Consider the following 20964-nt stretch of genomic DNA (forward strand, 5'->3'; position numbering starts at 1 on the left):
TTGAACTACATACATCAAATGTATGATCACCAATAAGCTTTGTTGCTCGTTCCTTATGGCCTGTGAACGGTATTTCAGTCTCTTCACTTTTCGGAGGAAAGTTGCAAGCGTCAGATGATTCAAATTCAAACGACTTCAAAATCCATCATAATGGAATTTTCCATGCGGGTTTCTCCAATGTGACCAAATGCAGTGCCACACTTGTGTGGTATTCTTCTAGTCTTGCGACATTCAGTGTCAGTGTTTATGGATGTACCATATTACCATCAATATTCATAACATACGTCCCATCGATGATGGAAGTATGGCCCTTATGTTATTCATAATTCTGAACAACAATTGTTCTTTTCTGAACAACCCTCTCGCATCAAACATTGTGCAATGGCTAGAGTGTATGAAACTCTAAAATGAATTATGAAGGTAAACCCAGAGGTAATGTATTAATCAATATTCATAACATACATCTCATTCATAATGAAAGTATGGCCCTTATGTTATTCATAACACCGAACATGAAAAGTTCTCTTATGGACAACCTTCTTGCAAGATACCTTATGCAAAGGGCTAGAGTGTGAAACTCTAAAATGAATTATGAAAGTAAATACATGGGTAATACACCGATGGAAGGTATAGTAACATTTACTATGTTCCATGTGTGTATCTCAACCTCATTCCTGGCTAGTCTTTCAGGCCATAGCAGTTGTTACATCGAGTTGCAATAGAATGCAATCGAGCGGGCATTTTGTGATTAACTCACAATACCCAAGAATTAGTGATTAACATGTTTAACCATAATTCACAAGAACTATATCTTTGACGAGCCTTCTATACATCAAAAACTTGTATGACATTCATACATGAGCTGGATATTCCAGTCTTCTTTCCTTTTGCTTTTATACTTCTAACAGTTTAACTTTTAGTATTTCTCCTACTCTCAGAAGAAGCACCCGTCTTTGCACCCCCACCTCCTTTATCACTGAGCGGTCATTTAGGGGCCTTAGCTGGTAACTTAAGAGTGGCATTAGCCCCGGACTTCCTAGGCGTGAAAGTCTTACTAACACCCTTCGGACACTTCCTTTCTCTTTAAGTTGTTGTTTTATTCACCTTTCATCATATGGCAGGCGTTCTCCTGGATCCCTCTTTTATCAGTCTAATGCATAGTAAACACTTTTACTAATAGTTTGCAAACAAACATTGCTTTGGATATCTCATATCTTTTAGCTTTTGTCTGTCTCTGAAAATGATTTTCAGATTCTATGAATATCACATAACTATCCAAACTTTCGAAGTTCGGGTCTCATGGAAGCAAACATATTGCACTTGACTGAAACGGAATTATAGCTTTTGGATCGAAGGACGAGAGTCGCATGATCCATAGCATTAGCGGGAGGATACGGAAAGCATGCGATAGGACAAAGTCCTTCTCGGCACTTTTGAGGACAATCCTCATATTACGTTACCAATCGTAAAGTTTTAACCAGATATTTAACAGCTATTCAATTTTTAATAGGGAAGGTGGAAATGCGAGCCATTATTCTACAACTATTATGCAAACCACACTTAGACAGTGTTCAAAATTAATTGCATTGAGAATTAAACATGTTAATTCAACAGTGCGCTCCCACTCAAATCAATATCTCTCAAAATTGATTGTGAGTGATACAAGACCCACATTTCAATTGTTCGCCATTGGTGTAACACCACTGATGACGAAAAATCTCAACCGGTAGGCCAACTTGCCAATCACATCTCTATGTGACTCTTGTTCATCTTTCGATGCGTGTGTTCCGAGCTCATGATGGTCATGCCTGAACGTCAAGACAACCAAGTGATCTCGCTGCGAGGTCTCAACTTACCCGCCTCACACTTCTCTAATCGTTCGTACCCGTGTGACACGGCGCACCCCGAAAAGATAGGTGTCGTGACGGTGCTACACTTGGGAGAACACTAACTACTTGGTATTTTTGTGAGAGATCACCCTAATAAAAAGCGACTACCGCGCAATCAAGAAGGGTGCATCATAAGGGATAAACATCTCAGGCAATTCATAATAGCATGATATGGTATAGCCCTTTCTGACGGAGAAGTCTTTCATTTCTTCGTCTTCGGCATTCGCGTCGGTGTTCACCTTCACGAAGATTGCCACCACCTTGTCGATGCACCAGATAATATTGCTATCTCTATAGCTAATAAAATAAGTGCATTACTTAAGGTTGACACGCAGGTCATTAAAGTGACAATCATATGGCTCCAGCCATCATGCCGAATCATGACACGCAGGTCATGTTAATTACATCATGTAGTCATCTCATACATAATCAAATTGAATATGAGCATTGCTATACCACATCACATGCACATCCTGCAAAACCAAGTTAGACACCTCTAATCGGTTTATGCAAAATTTTATTTTACGTGGCTTCTAAGGTTTTGACTTAAACCGCAGCTACCAACGTTTTATCATCAAGTATGATTATTCAAGTTGCTAGATTAACATCTCGGGGTGTATGAAACACAAGATAATTAAATCTCGAGCCCCATACTAAACTTCGTCATACGCATGACCCCCGTGCAGATAATATCTGCAATGCCCTTTCATCTGTGAATTTCATCTTTCTTTTGACTACGGCAGAACCCAAAGAACTGATAGCACTTCCATGATCAATCAGGATCACGGATTGCCAGAACTTTGTCAAATTCCACCATCCTGTCTCGAGATTGAGAAAACGCAAATTCTAGGGAAGCAACAAGAACGTTGGGTAACAGATTTCATCTGTCACCCGCATAAATAATTTTCAGCAATAGATCTCATCTACTACCTAATTATATCATGCAATACCCATACATCTCTATGTATTCTAGATCGCAACCTACATCTACGCATAGCACGGCTCATGATGCCACTGTAGGGTAATGCAGCAGAAAACAAAAAATTTCCGACCTACGCACGAGCCCAGGACCACTATGGAGACTGCATACAAGGTTTGATCTTTTTTGTTACCGACTCGTAGCGCAGCGGGAAGTAGAGTCGATGACGATCGGCGGTGCAGATCCCCGCAGCTAGGATTTACAACCTCCCAACCGCGAGGATGTATACCCTCATCTGCTCCTCAGACAGCCCTCCGGGAGGCGGTCGAACAGCCCCCCGGACGGTGTCGCGGACAGCCCTTCGGGAGGACCTTCGAAACTCGAACGGTCACTCGGACAGCCCTTCGGGAGGACCTTCGAAACTCGGACGGTCACACGGACAGCCCTTCGGGAGGCACTCACGAACTAAGACCGAAACTACGATCTCTCTACAGAGTTGCACACATACGGTGTCATCTATCCGGCAGGGCTTCGCCGTCCAGAACTAGTTCCCACCGGAACCCAGACAGCCTTTCGGCTCTACGAAACTATTTCGCTGGGAGGGAGAGAGAAGCCAGATCATGCATGGCACTTGTATGTGAGAAGGGATGATCCTTTTAGCAGCCCCCTCCACCCCTATTTATAGGCCAAGCCCAAGGGTGGCTTCTCCAAGAAGCCAAGGGTGGAAATACCGAAAAGGCCCTCAAGGTGGCTTCTCCAAGAAGCCAAGCAAAAAGCACTTTCACTATTCATGACGACATTTTTCAGCGTCCGTTCGAATTGAAAATATTTATGTGGGCTCAGAACATTTCCAGTACCCACTAAAATAATTGTCAACGCGTTCCGAAACAATTTCGGTTTAGTAATTTTCATCTGCGAAAAGCAAACAAGAATGCGTTTTCACTATTCATGAAGACAATTTTTCGCGTCCACTAAATCCGAAAATATTTCTGTGGGTCTTAGAATAATTCCAGTACCCACTAAAATGATTTTGGATTCGTTCTGAAACAATTTCAGATTAGTGAATTTCATCTGCGAAAAACAGCCAAAGCGGTACCGGCAGCTCCGAAACATTTTCGCTTTTTATTTCTGAAAATTCTGGCACCCTCCAAGAATTATCAGGCATGGGCCGAAACCATTTTGACTTAATGGCATACCCCGAAACAACTTTTTCGGTTTCACCGAAACTCATCCGGTGACCTCTCTGCGGTACGATTCCGCTGTCCGAAACTTTTCGGTGTCTGAAACTTTTTCGGTGATTTTCTCTCAGACTCCCTGTCTAGTATTCAGCAGATAGATGACCCTTAAGCATGTGACCCTATAGGTTCGGTGAAGTATAGACATGACCTGGAACCCCTTCCGATCAATGATCAACATCGGAGCCGTGGACACCCATATTGACCCCTATACCCACACGAATGAATATTCGAGTGAACCTCCAGTTGAGGTGAGCTATTCCTGTTGCTTCACGATATATCACAAACACCTGAGGTGAGATTTATTGCATCCCCGTGGGCCAACACTTTGTCCACTATGCAAGTTACCTCGTTACCGGTTTTGTTCTCTTTTCTCGTTTCGTGTTACGGCATCCCCGTGATCAAATCACAAAGTGTCTGGCCAGACGATGATGGACACCGTAACACCGAGTGGGCCCGAGTATATCTCTCCATCGTCGGAGGTGCAAATCCCAATCTCGAGCTATCAAGTTACTTAACATACTTTCCCATGAACCCGCGCCGTAATAGCCATCCAGTTACGGATGACGCTTAACAAACCCCAAAGTTCATGAAGCAAGCATGAAGAAACTCGATACTCTCATGGTCTAAGGAATTATGCAAACATTAACTATCTCTGTGTTATAAACCATTAACTTGTGACGAATGTATCTCATAGCATAACATCAATTCGGGTCGATTCAACACAAATGTCCTTCCTGACATTGTGCCCTCAAAGTTGCTTGGCATAGACATGCCCATGATTGGGAAAACATAATCATCATGCAACACTTGAGCTAGTCTTAGAGGCACGACTAGGAATACATTTTACCGTTTATTTTTCCACACGTGCATATGGGTTCTCCCCAGAGCCTTTATGGATATACGGGCTCGGGAACCACAGCAGTTATAGCATGGAACATAAACATAATTATGAATAGGGAGATAATCAATAACATTTATTATTGCCTCTAGGGCATATCTCCTACAGTCATATGCGCGGAGGTTGTCGAATGTGAGACGTAAATCGTCTATTATTGTTTCGACGTACCTAGTTTTGATGACGATGTCGTCCACATAAGCTTCAACTATCTTGCCGATCTGTTTTTCTAGGCATGTTTGAATCATGCGTTGATATGTGGCGCCGACGTTCTTGAGCCCGAAGGGCATCGTGTTGAAGCAGAATGGCCCGTATGGGGTAATGAATGCTGTTGCAGCTTGATCGGACTCCTTCATTTTGATTTGATGTTATCCGGAATATGAGTCGAGAAAACACAGCGAGTCGTGTCCTGCGGTAGCGTCAATAATTTGGTCAATGCGGGGGAGGGGGAAGGGATCCTTAGGGCAAGCCTTATTGAGGTCTTTAAAATCGACGCACAGGCGCCAGGATTTATCCTTCTTTGGTACCATCACCAGGTTTGCCAGCCAGTCCAGATGTTTTATTTCTCTAATGAATCCAGCCTCGATTAGCTTGGCTAGCTCCACTTGCATGGCTTGGCGTTTGGGCTCGGAAAAGCGCCGCAGTGTTTGTTTGACCGGTTTATATCACTTTAGTATGTTGAGGCTGTGTTCGGCCAGCTTGCGCGGGATTCCTGGCATATCAGAAGGGTGTCAGGCGAATATATCCCAGTTTTCGCAAAGAAAATCCCGTAGCGCGGTGTCGACCGTTGGGTCTAGTTGCGCCCCAATAGATGCTCTCTTCTTGGGGTCCGTTGGATGGACCTGGAATTTGACTATCTCTTCCGCTGGCTTTTAGGAGGTGGATTTGGGGCGTTTTTCTAGGATCACATCGTCCTGGTCCACCGTGGAGCGCAGTGCGGTTAACTCTTCGGCCGCGAGGGCTTCAGATAATGCCTCAAGGGCCAAGGATGCAGTTTTATTTTCGGCGCGGAGTGCTATGTCCGGATCACTAACGAGAGTGATTACGCCGTTGGGCCTGAGCATCTTAAGCTTCATGTACCCATAATGAGGTACAACTTGGAAGCGTGTAAATGCTTCTCGCCCCAAGAGGGCGTGATATCCGCTGTTGAAAGGAGCCACTTGGAAGGTTATTTCCTCGGACCGATAATTATCCGGCATGCCGAATACCACGTCGAGTGTGATTTTACCCGCACACCGCACCTCCCGACTGGGAATAGTTCCTCGGAAGATCGTGCTGCTTTGCTTGATGCGGCTTCTGCCTATTTCCATTTTGTGGAGTGTATCCTCATAAATGGGGTTTAGTCCGCTACAGTCATCCATGAGGATCTTGGTGAGTCTAAAGCTGTCCACGATGGGACTGAGAACTAATGCGGCTGGCGCTCGGACTATCTTGTATTTCGGCTCGTCACCGGCATTGAAGGTTATAGCTGTGTCGTTCCAAGGGTTTGTCGCGGCGATTTGACAGACTTCAGCGAGTTCGCGGAGTCCCTTTTGCGCTTATTGTTTGAAGAGAATGTCTCGAAGACCGTCAATACTCTGGGGTCGTCATATTCTGGGGGGTGTTGTTCTGGGATATTCTTGGTGAGGATATTATCGCCGCTCCTGGCCACTTGCCGGAGTATCCAACATGCTCTAAGGCTATGCGTTGGTATGTTATTCAGTGTTGCGTGTATTTTGCATGGCCCATCGAGCCATCCTTCCAGAACAGTTCCGCGCCCCGTAATGGACTTATATTTCTTTACTATTGGACCGGGCCTGTTACAAGAGTGTGCCCTTTTCGCCTGAATGAGGGGTTGAGTGAGGGCCGATGGTTCCCAACGGGCTGCCTGAGTTTTCCAGGAGCATTCCATTGCGTTATACTTCTGCACGATAGTTGCCAAGTCTGCGAAGTGTAATAAGCGATGGCGGTTGATGGTGTTGAGTATTCCTTCGTCCGTGCAATTGTTGCAGAACGCTGATATCGCGTCCTCGTCGCGGCAATCTTTAACCTTGTCCTTGACAAGGAGGAATCTGCCCCAGAAGTGGTGGATTGTTTCCTGAGACTGCTGTTGTATGCTGATAAGAGCGCTTACGTCTGGGTGGGTGGGTGGACTTGAATCCGAACCCTGACCCGATCGATGATCCGGAGTCTGAAGATATTCCAGACTTAACAGTCCGGACTCCGGAGTAACTTCAGATTGCTTATGCCCGCCGTCCGATTCTATGTTTGGAAGGCTGGTCACATCCTTTCGCTGGTGGGTATCCAGCTCTGCAAGGTCGGCGATTCGAACATAGTCCATCTTCAGCATAGGGAAGAGTCACCGTCTTGCTCCTCGACAACCGCTATCTGGTAGGTGACCGGTGAAGATTTAATTTCTCTTTGGTCGGGTTTAAGCCCGATCCGATCGTAATCTGTGGCAATTCCCAGGGCGGCGATGCGATCCAGGAGTTCGTTCAAAGACGAGAGCTTCGCCGGATCCATCTGCTTGGAGTGTTTGGATTCGATACAAAGGAGATTTTCGATGGCCCGAGAGGTCATCGTCGGCTTAACGGCCGAACGGGCGGTCATGGTAAACCTGCCCAGCCGGAGGGTTTGGCCTGGGGCCAGGCCCCCTCCGGCGGTGATATTGTCTTTAAGGACGAGGCGAGTCATCGATCCTGTCATCGACGTCACAGTGGAACTCTCAATGAAAGCACCAATGTCGGTGTCAAAACCGGCGGATCTCGGGTAGGGGGTCCCGAACTGTGCGTCTAAGGTCGATGGGAATAGGAGACAGGGGACACGATGTTTACCCAGGTTCGGGCCCTCTCTATGCAGGTAATACCCTACTTCCTGCTTGATTGATCTTGATGAATATGAGTATTACAAGAGTTGATCTACCACGAGATCGTATTGGCTAAACCCTAGAAGTCTAGCATGTATGACTATGGTAATGAATATATGTCTCCGAACTAAGTCCTCCGGTTTATATAGACACCGGGAGGATCTGGGATTACATGAGGTCGGTTACAGAGGGAGATATCTACACGTTCGATCGCCAAGCTTGCCTTCCACACCAAGGAGAGTCCCATCCGGACACGGGTGCAGTTTTCGGTCTTGATATCTTCACAACCCATCAGTCCGGCCCATGGTTAACAGGCCGTATGCCCGAGGACCCCTTAGTCCAGGACTCCCTCACAGTCGTCAGACTGCTCCTGGTGTTTGGAGCGTAGAAAATTCTTGTGTTCCTCCATATACAGAGCCACCAATGCGGAATTTTGTAGAACTGTGTAGTGTGCTTGAGTGAGAGAATGCCCGTCCATACATATTATTGTTTTCGGTCCTAGCGTGCCATTTCCACCCAGTCTGCCCTTATGCCGCGATTCAGGAACACCAATCGGCTTAAGGTCAGGAATAAAGTCAACAGAAAACTCAATGACCTCCACATATTCATGGCCCTTGGAGATGCTTCCTTCTGGCCTAGCACGGTTATGAACATATTTCTTTAAGACTCCCATGAACCTCTCAAAGGGGAACATATTGTGCAGAAATAAAGGATCCAGAATGTTAATCTCTTCGCATAGGTGAACTAGGACGTGCGTCATGATGTTGAAGAAGGTTGGTGGGAACACCAACTCGAAACTGACAAGACATTGCACCAAATCATTCTCTAACCTTGGTATGATTTCTGGATCGATTACCTTCTGAGAGGTTGCATTGAGGAATGCACATAGCTTCACAATGGCTAATCGAATGTTTTTCGGTAGAAGCCCCCTCAATGCATCCGGAAGCAGTTGCGTCATAATCACGTCGCAGTCATGAGACTTTAGGTTCTGAAACTTTTTCTCTGCCATATTTATTATTCCCTTTATATTCGACGAGAAGCCAGACGGGACCTTCATACTGAGCAGGCATTCAACGAAGATTTCCTTCTCTTCTTTGGTAAGAGCGTAGCTAGCATGACCCTGATGTGTGCCTTCTTTCCGTGCATACGTTGCTGGTCCTCCCGTGCATCCGGTGTATCTTTTGTCTTCTCATACATGCCCAAGAAGCCAAGCAGGGTCACACAAAGATTGTTCGTCACGTGCATCACGTCGATTGCGGAGCGGGCCTCTAGGTCTTTCCAATAGGGCAGGTCCAAAAATATAGATTTCTTCTTCCACATGGGTGCACGTCAGTCAGTGTCATTCGGAACAGATTGTCCGCCAGGACCCTTTCCAAAGATTACCTTCAAATCCTTGACCATATCATGTACATCATCACCAGTACGGTGGCGAGACTTCGTCTGGTGATCTGCCTCACCTTTGAAATGCTTGACTTTCTTTCTTACGGGATGCCTGCTCAGAAGAAATCGACGATGTCCCAGGTACACATTCTTCCTACAATTATCCAAATATATATTGTCAGTATCATCCAAACTGTGCGTGCATGCGCGGTATCCCTTGTTTGTCTGTCCTGAAAGGTTACTGAGAGCAGGCCAATAATTGATGGTCACGAACAGCAACGCCTGTAGGTCAAATTCTTCATGTTTATGCTCATCCCACGCACGTACAGCTTTTCCATTCCACAACTGTAAGAGTTCTTCAACTAATGGCCTTAGGTACACATCAATGTCGTTGCCGGGTTGCTTAGGGCCTTGGATGAGCACTGGCATCATAATGAACTTCCGCTTCATGCACAACCAAGGAGGAAGGTTATACATACATAGAGTCACATGCAAGGTGCTATGGTTGCTGCTCTGCTCCCCAAAAGGATTAATGCCATCTGCGCTTAGACCAAACCATACGTTCCTTGTGTCACCTGCAAAGTCCTCCCAGTACTTTCTCTCGATTTTTCTCCACTGCGACCCGTCAGCGGGTACTCTCAACTTCCCGTCTTTCTTACGGTCTTCTCTGTGCCATCGCATCGACTTGTCATGCTCTTTATTTTGGAACAAATGTTTCAACCGTGGTATTATAGGAGTATACCACATCACCTTGGCAGGAATCTTCTTCCTGGGGCGCTCGCCCTCGACATTACCAGGGTCATCGCGATTGATCTTATAGCGCAATGCACAGCATATCAGGCGCGCGTCAAATTCTTGTACTCACCGCGGTAGAGGATGCATTCATTAGGGTGCACCTCTAATCCTAGAGGGCAGACAGCCGTCTTTGCTTTGTACGTACTCTCGGGCAATTCGTTGTCATTTGGAAGCATCTTCTTTAACATTATCAGCAACTTTCCAAATCCCTTGTCAGATACACCATTCTCTGCCTTCCATTGCAGCAATTCCAGTGTGGTGTCCAGCTTTTTCTTGTCAGCGTCGCAATTCGGGTACAACAATTTCTTGTGATCCTCTAACATGCGCTGCAACTTCTTCTTCTCCTTTTCACTTCCGCAGTTTCTCTTTGCATCGGCAATGGCCCTACCTAGATCATCAGTGGGCTCATCTGATGCATCTTCTTCAGCTTCTTCCCGCATCGCTGGCTCAGCTTCTTCCCACATAGTTGTCCCGTCGTATTCAGGGAAGCCATGGCCAGGATAGCTGTCGTCGTTCTCTTCTTCTTTATTGTCTTCCATCATAACCCCTCTTTCTCCGTGCTTGCTCCAAACATTATAGTGGGGCATGAAACCGGACTCAAACAGGTGGACGTGAATGGTTCTTAGCTTAGAGCAATTCTGATCATTCTTACAGCCAGCACATCGACAAGGCATAAAACCATCCGCCCGCTGTTTTCCTCAGCCGCAAGCAGAAAAGTTTGCATGCCATTAACGAACTGGGGAGAGCATCGGTCATCGTACATCCATTGTCGGCTCATCTTCATTACACAACACCGAATAGACCAAATTAATACAAGTTCATACAACACTTAAATGCAACATACAAATAACTCTTGATACCAAGCCTCACTATCAATGTCATATTTTCTAATCTTTCTAATCTTTCTAATCTTCAAGCGCATTTCCTCCATCTTGATCTCGTGATCATCGACGACATTGGCAACCTGCAACTCCAATTCCATCTTCTCCCCCTCAATTCTTTTCAATTTTCTTTCAAATACTCATTTTCTCTTTCAACTAAATTTTACCTCTCGATAATAGGGTCGGTTGGAATTTCCGGTTCACATACCTCCTAGATAAAATTATCTATGTCAACTTGATGGGAATAATTTGTCATTAGCATGAGGTGCAACAAATAGTTATAAAAGAGAATATACCACATCCGAATCATAACCCGGATGAGGGTCGACGGGGACGGATATCAACACCATGGCACTAGTTATAACAAACAACGTACGGGTAAGATAATTATACGAGTAACTATATATCTAAATCACACAAATATGATTTTTTATATAAAAAGATAAGAACAAGAGGCTCACCACAAGGTGGTGCCGGCGACGGGACGGTGCGGGCGATCGACGGTGGTTAGGACGGAGACGGGAAGGCACTGAGTAAACCACACCTACATATGCAAACTAAGAGTTATTTTGACCTCAAATTGCATATAAATCAAATACTACCACATATAATTCCTCCCAAAATAAAACCCATAAATCACTATACTTATAGAGCATTGCAAGAGCTAATCTAGTAATGAGAGATGAAAGGACAAAGTTGCTAACCTTTGTGATCACTTGGATGGATGGGGTGCCTTCAAATCTTCACAAATTTTGGCAAAAATGAAGTGTGAGCTCGAGAGGAAGAGGAAGAAAATAGAGGAGAGGGAAAAAACAGAGTGCTTCGGCTCGGGCTGGACGAAGCACTATATATAGTGTGACCTTTAGTACCGGTTGATTATATGAACCGGGACTAAAGGTTTATCTCTAGTCAAGGTGATAGCTTAAAAGTAAGCAATCCAAACTATTTAAAATTAGTTCAGAACCAGATCGTATATAGGGCTTTAAGCCGGAGCGGCCATATGCACGGCACCATCCTAGCGATTTCCTTTTCAACGTGTACCCTAGGTCTACCAAGCATTTGTTTTTGCAAGTAGGTACTATATATAGCTGCCACAACATTGTGCCGCTCGGTGGCAAACCTTCGTCCTATACATAAGGAATACTCGCTCCTCTTCGGTCTATAGGACTTAAATCTGAAATCTTATCAATCAAGACAGATGGCAAGTGGAGGAATGTATCTCGTAGTTTAGAAAATAACTTATAGAGTCAATTACACCATTGTTGTTAGAACTTGACGTGAATGATCACTTTAGTGCTACAAGTTGTGTTATATATTGAAATGGCGTAAAAACTTGGCTATGCGGTTTAAATATGGTGCAAAACTCATTTGTATACGTCCACGCGTTGACGAGGCATGCCAGCGTGGCGTGGGGCCGCTGTTGGTGACCGGATGGACAGGACGTGCGACCTGCTCTTTTTGTAAAAAAAATCTCAGCTTTTATTTTTCGCACAAAAATAATGCTGGGAGGCCCACATGTCAGAAACAGCAAAATTCACATTGAGAAAAAATAATGACCACGGGCCTTTGAACCTAGAAAGGTAACATGCGCGCGCATGTAACCAAAACAGCCAATGTGACATTACGTGCACAAGTGGCATAGGTGCTTTCTATATCTTTTGCTAACAGGTAACAGCGTAAATTAATTAATTTTAGCTCATCACATGAAAAAGGTACCCAGGGGGCTCGAACCAGCCACCTGAAGATCTCAGGAATTCGAGATTAACTACCAGAGCCGCCAAAATTTGTTTGCTAAATACGCTATTGTACTGAGACCATTTATATAGGTAAGGGCGACGCTAGTCGCCGGCGCGTCGGCCCAAATGGTTTGGCCGGTCGAGCCCCAATCGTATGGTCCATCGAGCAGCCATCCGATCTGCGCGTTGACTTCCCCTCCCCTTCTTCCTCTCCGCACGCAGCACGGGCGCTGCTCCCTGTCGCCTGCACGTCTTCCTGGCCCGCCAGCAACCACCCCCTCACCTGTGCCCCCTCTCCCCGCCGCTCCCGCGCTGCTGGATGCTACAGTCGCCGCCGTCTTTCCTCATGTTTCTTGCCGGATCCACGCATGTAGCAAAAACTTCGCCGGTGGGTTGCAGCTCCCACTCGGTATAAAAGAACCATTAGCCTATGTATATTTTGTCTTGAGCAAAATTAGCCTATGTATAAGAAACAATCTTCGTCGGGTGTTAGTTTGCACTATCAGGATAGGAAGTCGCTGGTTTGACTGCTGGACCTTTTTCTTTCAAGTTTAGAGTTTTCATTTATGCTGTTAGGCCAAACTGGTACAGAATTATTTGTTCTTGTAGAGCACTAAATGTCATCAGGCCTCGTAGTTAATCGCCAATTGGGTCGCACCTTTTTCATTTGTGTTTAAAAATAATAACTTATGCGGTTAATCTAAAGAATGTATAACTTACCGATCCCACTTCAACAACCAATGTCGTCGATTGTTTTGGTAAGGTGTGCTTCGAAATATTTGACAGTTTCTCCTCTTAATGGGATTTGTGTTGTTTCGGGCAGGTGGGCCTCCCAGTGTTATTTTGTGTGAAAAAGATTGATTTTTTTGGCAAAAATAGCAGGCCACACAACATGTCTCCATCGTCTGGTCACTGACAGCGGCCCCATGCCCGCTGGCACGCCTAGTCAGCGCCAAGGATGTATAAAAACGAGTTTTGCACCGTATTTGCACCACAAAGCCAAGTTTTCGCACCACTTCAATGTACATCACAACTTGTAGCACTAAAGTGATCATTCACGCCAAGTTCTAGGACCAGTGATGTAATTGACTCTTACTTATACTTTAATGTACATTAATTACAGAGTATGCATGGATGACCACTAAATAAGTAAGAATGCTTATATGCATTGGTTGGTTTCTTTTAATCCTTGCATGCATCAATTTAATGCACTTTGAAATGTGAACATATGGTGGAAAGAAGTGAAGACAAGACTTACAATATGGATAAACCGGAAAGGAGGGAGTAGTAGAGTAAGATTTCCACAAAAAACAATTATAATAGTAGAGTAAGATGGCCTTGTAAATGAGCTTTTGGAGGGTGATTGGCAGGAGCCAAGCAATGATTAAACGTAATATTACTTGTTATTTACATACTTCATACATCTCCACCTAAGAAAAAAATGTGCTAGGGTTTTCCCCTAAGGGCTCCGTCGCCATTGATTCCCCTCGCATCTACCGGCAACGTGTGGGATCTTCGGTCGGGGTTGTCTATATACTCTCTGGTTGTCCTAGCTTTAGTTGGAGTAAGTCCAAGTGGGCGGCTATGGTGATGAGATGATGACACCATCGGTGGCAAGAAATAAGTCTTCCATGTCACACGGAGGAGTGCCGGGTTACTCGGGAGGAGGAGCTGCGGTGGGTCAACAAGGAATTGGAGGAGGAGATCCAACATGAGCTCCGGCGCCACTACTACTTCGAGCATTACAACAACATAGTGATAGAAGACAATGTCGGCAAGCTCAGCCTAGGGGACACAGAGAGGCCGACGGCAATGACACGTCAGACGGAGAAGTTGTGAACATGTCATTGAACTACGGCGAGGCATAGAGCCCTCTGATTGAGCATGTAAGTGACAATGAAAGGCTGTGCAACCACTTCCATGAAATTTTGTTTTTTGTTGGAGATAATCTTCAAAATGCAAGTCTAGAGACCATACGAGACGGAGGTAGAATCAACCATCAAAACTGTGGGATAGGCGGTGGAAGGACACATATCATCATTGAGCTGCTTCTTGATATCGAGGCGCCTGTATGGAAGAGGATGTATTCAGTCTGAAAACCTGCATCACGAGTAAGATGATAATTGCGAGCCGTTCAGACAAGATTAAAAGCTTTGGAACCACCAACCCCCAGGTTATAGTTCCTTACTCAAGAAGCATATTTGTACTTCTTCAATATGCATGTTTTTGGGAGCATAAGAGCGGAGGACCACCCAAAGCTTGCATCAATGGCCATGGACATGCCCAGGCTGATGAATGGGTGCTTCATGGATGAAATCATCTACAGTGTGCGCTTTCTACAGTTGAGGTTTAGTTCAGTTGTAAGTAAACATACACAAAACATAGACATTGTTTGACAAAGAATCAGAAGTTTATGCATACAGACACACCTTAGAAACCATGTGTGGTAAAGATGAACCAGTGCAATCCTCTTTGGTTCTGGAAGAAAAGCTAGGATGCAATTCCTGGGCAGTAATCTGCTTATCCAGCAAAGTTAATTCTGCACTTCCTTCATTGGTGTAACCGTCTTTGGTTGATTCTGCGCGGCCTTGATTGTCCTTACCAAACATTTCAATGCGTGCCTTCTACATTTGAGGTTCAGTTCAGTACGACATAAACATACAGAATCATAGGCATTGGTTGATAATGAAGTAAAAAAATATGCGCACACACCTTAGCAACCATGTGTGGTAAAGATAAACCCGTGTAACCCTCTTTGGTTCTCACAGAAAAACTAGGATGCAATTCCTGGGTAGTGATCTGCTTGTCTGGCAAAGTTGATTCTTCACTTCCTTGATTGGCCCTATGAAACTTTTCAATGTGTGCTTTCTACAATTGAGGTTCAGTTTAGTTGTAAGTAAACTTATACAAAACATAGGTATTTTTTAATAACAAAGCAGAAATTTATGCACACACCTTAGCAACCTTTTTCTTGTGGTAACGATAAACCGGTGTAACACTCTTTGGTTCGTGCACAATCGCTAGGATGTAGTTCCTGCAACTTATGATGAACAATTGTTTAAGCATGAGAATGAAGTAGAATATTTATTAGTGAAGAAACTATTACATCACCTGCATAGCACTCAATGGACCATATTCTTCAGCTTCGTTATGTGATTCATTTGGGACGTCACTGCCAACAACTCTTTCGTTGAGATCAACCTGAAACAAGAACATGATAATAGTATATTAATACTCATATTTTTATCTTTGCAGAAAGAGGTGTGGTTTAGATACTAACTTCATCACTTCTCGTGGTTACAAATTCATTTCTCAAATCCTCTGTGGGGAATTTTCGCTTCAGGAATGAACGGATCATGGCCAACTCATCTGTCACATTTTCTACATTATCACCTAGTGCCCGCAGTCTAAATTGAACATTTCCTTCTTTCTCGGGATGCTGAACAAAAGTCAGTCCCTGAGAAACTTTTATCTCGCTCCAATACTAGTCACCATAATACCCTCGAAGTTTTTTTTGCCTCTTCCCCATGCACGCTTTTAAATACTTCTCTACAATCACTAAATGAAAGGTTCCCATTGTTATCTTTCTTTCTTTCTTCCAGTTTCTCCTATTGAAATAAATACAAAACATCTCATTATACTAAGTAGTTTTAAATTAAAGCCTTTACTTTAATCACAAGTAGAAGTATACCATCACTATCTTTGTATTCGCATTTTTGTATTCACCGTCCTTCTTCTGCTTATGAGCTTCATCCCATAGTTCAATCTTGCTAACCTTTCGATTGCTCTTAATTTCCTGTTCAACAAAGTAAATTAGAATGTTTGTTAGTGTTTCTGTTAGAACATGTTCAGTTTTCTTTACTAACAAAACTTTTCTGAGCCATCTTTAGAAAGAAAAAGTTTGACCATCTCTTTTCTGAGCCTAGCATGGCTTTTTCTCCCGGTTGTATGTGGATTCTTCTGCTTCTTTGCACACTCAGTGTTCTTTTCGCATAATTTCTGGGAAAACAACACATCTAGTCAATATTAATGTCACCAAACTAGTTATGTACGCCAGATTAAGTATGAGAATATAACACATTACCATGTGTGAATCCTGGAACCAAAACCCAACAAGAGTATCCCATTGATGTGCATTAACACCTTTGGGAACACCTGCTACAATTTCAGCCAAAGACTTCTTCTCACGCTTGAAATATTTACTTTTCAAACGAGACTTATACACTCTCCATCTTTTGTTAATATTCAATAGGATCCAGTCTCTTATAAGTTGTCTAGTCTCATTGGGGTAGATAAATTTCTCCTTCAAATATTAAAATTGACAATCAGCAATGTGAAATGAACAGCCTTGAACAGTGCTATAAATTTTTTACCTCCGCATCTGTGATCATCTGCCCATGTTTTTGTAGAAACAATTCATTGTCCAATCTTGGAATATGCAATGGTGCAAATGTTGAGTTTTCTGCAAGCCAGGTAAGATGTTGACCTAGAATGGCAGCCGACCTTCCATTTGGAATTCCACTTCCGTCAGTCTCCACAATTATCTTGCCCCCACGTAATTCCGACAAATTTTTACCTCGGAATTCCCCTATAATCTGTCGCACATCTCCATTTGGCCCTGCATGCAAGAGTATCACAATGGCATATAACTGGACCATATACAGCACACTAGATATGTGTTTGAAAAAGAAAATTGAGCTTACAAATTATTTTAATTTGCCGAGTAGATTCAGGAGGCTTTTTTGGTACTAGATCATCAATCTCTGGAGGGCCTTGTAAATTTTCTTCATCTGATTGTACACTTTCAGAAGCTTGCTCTGGGATGTTTAGGCTTCGAAGCCGTCGAGGTATCCTCGACATGATATCTTTACCAAACAATGTTAAAATCATATGTTAAGGTCAAGCATCGAAGCATATGTCAAGGTCATGCATATGATTTCACAAATTTCTTGGAACCAAACAGCCTAACGCACAAACCAAAGACTCAAAATTACTGCATTATGTGTGTGTGTTTCATAAATTAGTTACCAAGTAACTCAATTCTTATGTTTGCCTCACAAAAGATATGTAAGAGAAGTTATCTTCCAAATGCTAATAACATAACATTGCCAACAAACTCACATAGTTGGTCTAGTCCTAAATAGCAACAGCAATGTCACAGACGGCACAATCCATTTTATCTTACGTTTGCTAGATAACTAGCCTATTTCTGCTATACAACTTTTTTAAATAGAAACTAGTTGTAGCAAATGGTATATGTTAGACAAGAGGGGAAGGCAGAGGGTGGACAGGGTGGGCCGCTGCCCACCCTGAGATTTTGGTTTGATCTATATACCATAGGAGAACAGAGATGGATATGAGAAAAAATAAAACAGAGCCCAACTAGCAGCTAGCAGACCTAACCAGCGTCGAACTGGACACTTTGGAGACGTGCAGAAGCCGACCGCCCGTCCCATTATCTTTAGTACGCACATCCCAATCCCCATTCCCAATATCTAATTGAAATCATTATTAATTAGGAGCTGATGTGTTTATAAGTATATTTCCCTAAAAGAAGTATATTCAATTGAAAAAATTGGCACTGTATGGCCTATTTGTTGTAAAAATATCCAGCCAAATCTCTGTTTGCATGACATATTTGTTGTCGATTTTTTTTATAGGCGGACCACCCTGTTTCGAAATCTTAGATCCGCCACTGTGTTGGACTCCAGTGGAATAAGGTGATCTTGCCGTAAATATGACCCATACACGCATGTAACTGAAAAGGCACCCAAAAATCACTTCAGAACTTACTGTAACGCACATAGCAACATACAAACCTGTAACAACAATCTTTTAGTGCAAAATCTGAGAGCTGCTGATTGAAACCTCCCTTCAGCTAAGATGCAAGAATCAAAACTAAAAAATAGTGGGACTGCACTAAGATGAGGTAGGAAATAGGACAGACTAAAAATACTACAAAATAGCAGAATACATTGCAGCCTGTGCAACCAAGCACTCATGTTTTATGCTCCAGCGTAAATGGAATGTGAGGTTATTTGGCCAATCTATCTAACACCACTTGTACTACTTTTGATTTTTAACATACAAAATTTGATTGGACCAAACAGTTGCTCACATATTTTAAAGAAAATCTGTCATAACTGATTTCTAGGCAAGCAAGCAATTCAACAAACACTTAGAGTGCATTGCCTACACGAAGGAAGTAAGGAGACGAAGGAGAAGAGGATCAAGATTTGAGATGCATAAATGAAGGAGCCACTTCGGTTGATTTAATGGTAAAACTGTTGGGGCAATGGGATTCAAGGGATCACCTGCTTGACGTGGTGGAGGCGAGAGCTGCTTGCTGGGCGGTGTACCGATGGACAAACGGCGCAGCTTCGTGTGAAGGCTGAGATCGGCTCATATGCGGCTTCGTGGCGGTGAGGACGAAGTCGGGAGGAGCACGGCTTCGTGATGGTGAGGACGACAGACGCCGACGAGGCTCCGACTAGCGACCTTGTTGATGGAGGAAGAAGGGAGTCGTCGGCGGGCGTAGCTAGCGGCGGAGGGCAGTGCTTGAGGATGAGGCTGCCACCGCGCGGTGTGCGGGAATGGCGGCGCGCGGGTTCATGATGCCGGGCAGATTGGAATCGGGAAGTTGGATAATAGGGAGGTGGGGAAGATGGTGGGGAGGAAAAATAGCAGAGACGCGCGAAGTCTTTCCCGCGGTAAAGAAAATATGTGTAGCGCCAAATTTTGTTAAGAAAAAATATTCCGGGAAGCCCAAATTTAATTAAGTGTGAATAGTTTGGGAGCTCTAAGTAATCACATATATGGATGTGTTAAAAAACACATATTGATAAATAATTTTTTTTAGGTGTATCCTTTATTGGATTATCCTTACGCTTTGTTCTTTTTTCAAAAAATATCAAATTTCATTGGGTAATATACGTATCCAAGTAATATCGATATAGCTTAATAAAAAATAATAAAGGCAGTGGTAGATCAAAGTTGAGCTTGGCCCTCCTCCGTGCGCTGCCGTGTCGACCGCTGACGCCGCACCGGCGTGCCATCCCTTCAACTAGCCCATGTCAGCGATGGAACCGGCGGCACGCAACGACTCCTCCAAGCTAATCTAGACCAGCTGGTCACTGATGCAGTGTCGGCATCTTCGCGGTGTCGGCGTCCGATGTGGCAAACGTGGCCCAAATTGCGCCACTCCTGCCGCTCCTCCTCCTGTGCCACCCTCTTGGCCGACGTCAGGGTGCTGCATGACGATGTGTCGTCTCCATGTTGAGGCAATGGAGGAGGCGCCCGGGAGGGCTCCTCCTCCTTCACGACCTTGTCACGCCAGTTGCGACGCAGCGGTGATGCCAGTCGGTTGAAACGGTCAAACGTGTTGCGTGAGGGGGTGGCTCCTCTTTGACGTGACATCCGGTTTGGTCTCAGCAGTTTCATCAGAGGGGAGGGGCTCCTCCTCAACATGTATGTTGGCCGGGGTTGGCGTTGTGCTTAAATAGCTAGGGCACGCAGCCCGACACTGCTTCAATGTGGCGCATCGACCGGAGTAGGCTTCTCAGTCCCCGTGTTCATTTACGCTTGTAGCAATGATCAACGTAGTACCTCACTTGAAGCACCGCGCTGCCACTCATTTCTAGCATCTCATGCCGCCGGTCGTAGTCCACACCCAACTCCGGTTGGAGCAAATATGCAGTTGGTCCAAAATAAACCTGCCATACCGATTCCTGCAAATCGTGTGGTTGGCTCGAGCGTCCAGCAGGGCCACCGTCACCATTTCCAGCTCTCGGCGTGGCCGGTTGCAGCATCTCACGCCATGGTGTTTTTGTTATAAATGATCGGCCCAACTAAGGCACAAGCGCAAACCCCCTTCTTGCTCCCGGGTTTCGAGGCCCCCAAAATCTTCCTTGGTTGGGTTGTAGGAAGCATACAGAAGCTTGTCAGATTTTTTAAGTCGGTTATCTTTATCTTGTTTAGGTTTATTTCGGTCAGGTTTTACTATGTTTTCCTGGGTTTTCCTTTTTTTCCTTTTATCTTTTATTTTTTACCTTTTGTTTTAGTTTTTTTTATTTTTCCTTTCTATTTTTTCTATTTCCCTTTCTTTCTTTCTTTTTCAAATTCTTGCAGTTCTTCCAAATTTGTGAACTTTTATTTACAATTAAAGTTTTTTTAAGTTTGTGAATATTTTTTTCAAACCGTGAACATTTTTCAAATTCACAATAGTTTCAAGTTCAAAAACATTTCTTTGAATTTGTGAACTGTTCTCTAATTAGTGAAAAATTCCATTTTTTCGCAAAAAAGCTTTGAAACCATAATCATTTTCAAATTCGCGAAACTTTTTCAAATACTCAAACTTTTTCAAGATCATGAATATTTTTTAAATTCA

The 20964-nt window shown here is 44.0% G+C and overlaps 1 pseudogene; it reads left to right on the forward strand.

Annotated features, from left to right (window-relative positions):
* Positions 1-14974, forward strand: part of LOC123055538 (uncharacterized) — a 45894-nt pseudogene extending 30920 nt beyond the window's left edge.
* The last annotated feature ends 5990 nt before the right edge of the window (positions 14975-20964 follow it).

The sequence above is a fragment of the Triticum aestivum genome, chromosome 2D (assembly GCF_018294505.1).
Source record: "Triticum aestivum cultivar Chinese Spring chromosome 2D, IWGSC CS RefSeq v2.1, whole genome shotgun sequence".
NCBI classification, from domain to species: Eukaryota; Viridiplantae; Streptophyta; class Magnoliopsida; order Poales; family Poaceae; genus Triticum; species Triticum aestivum.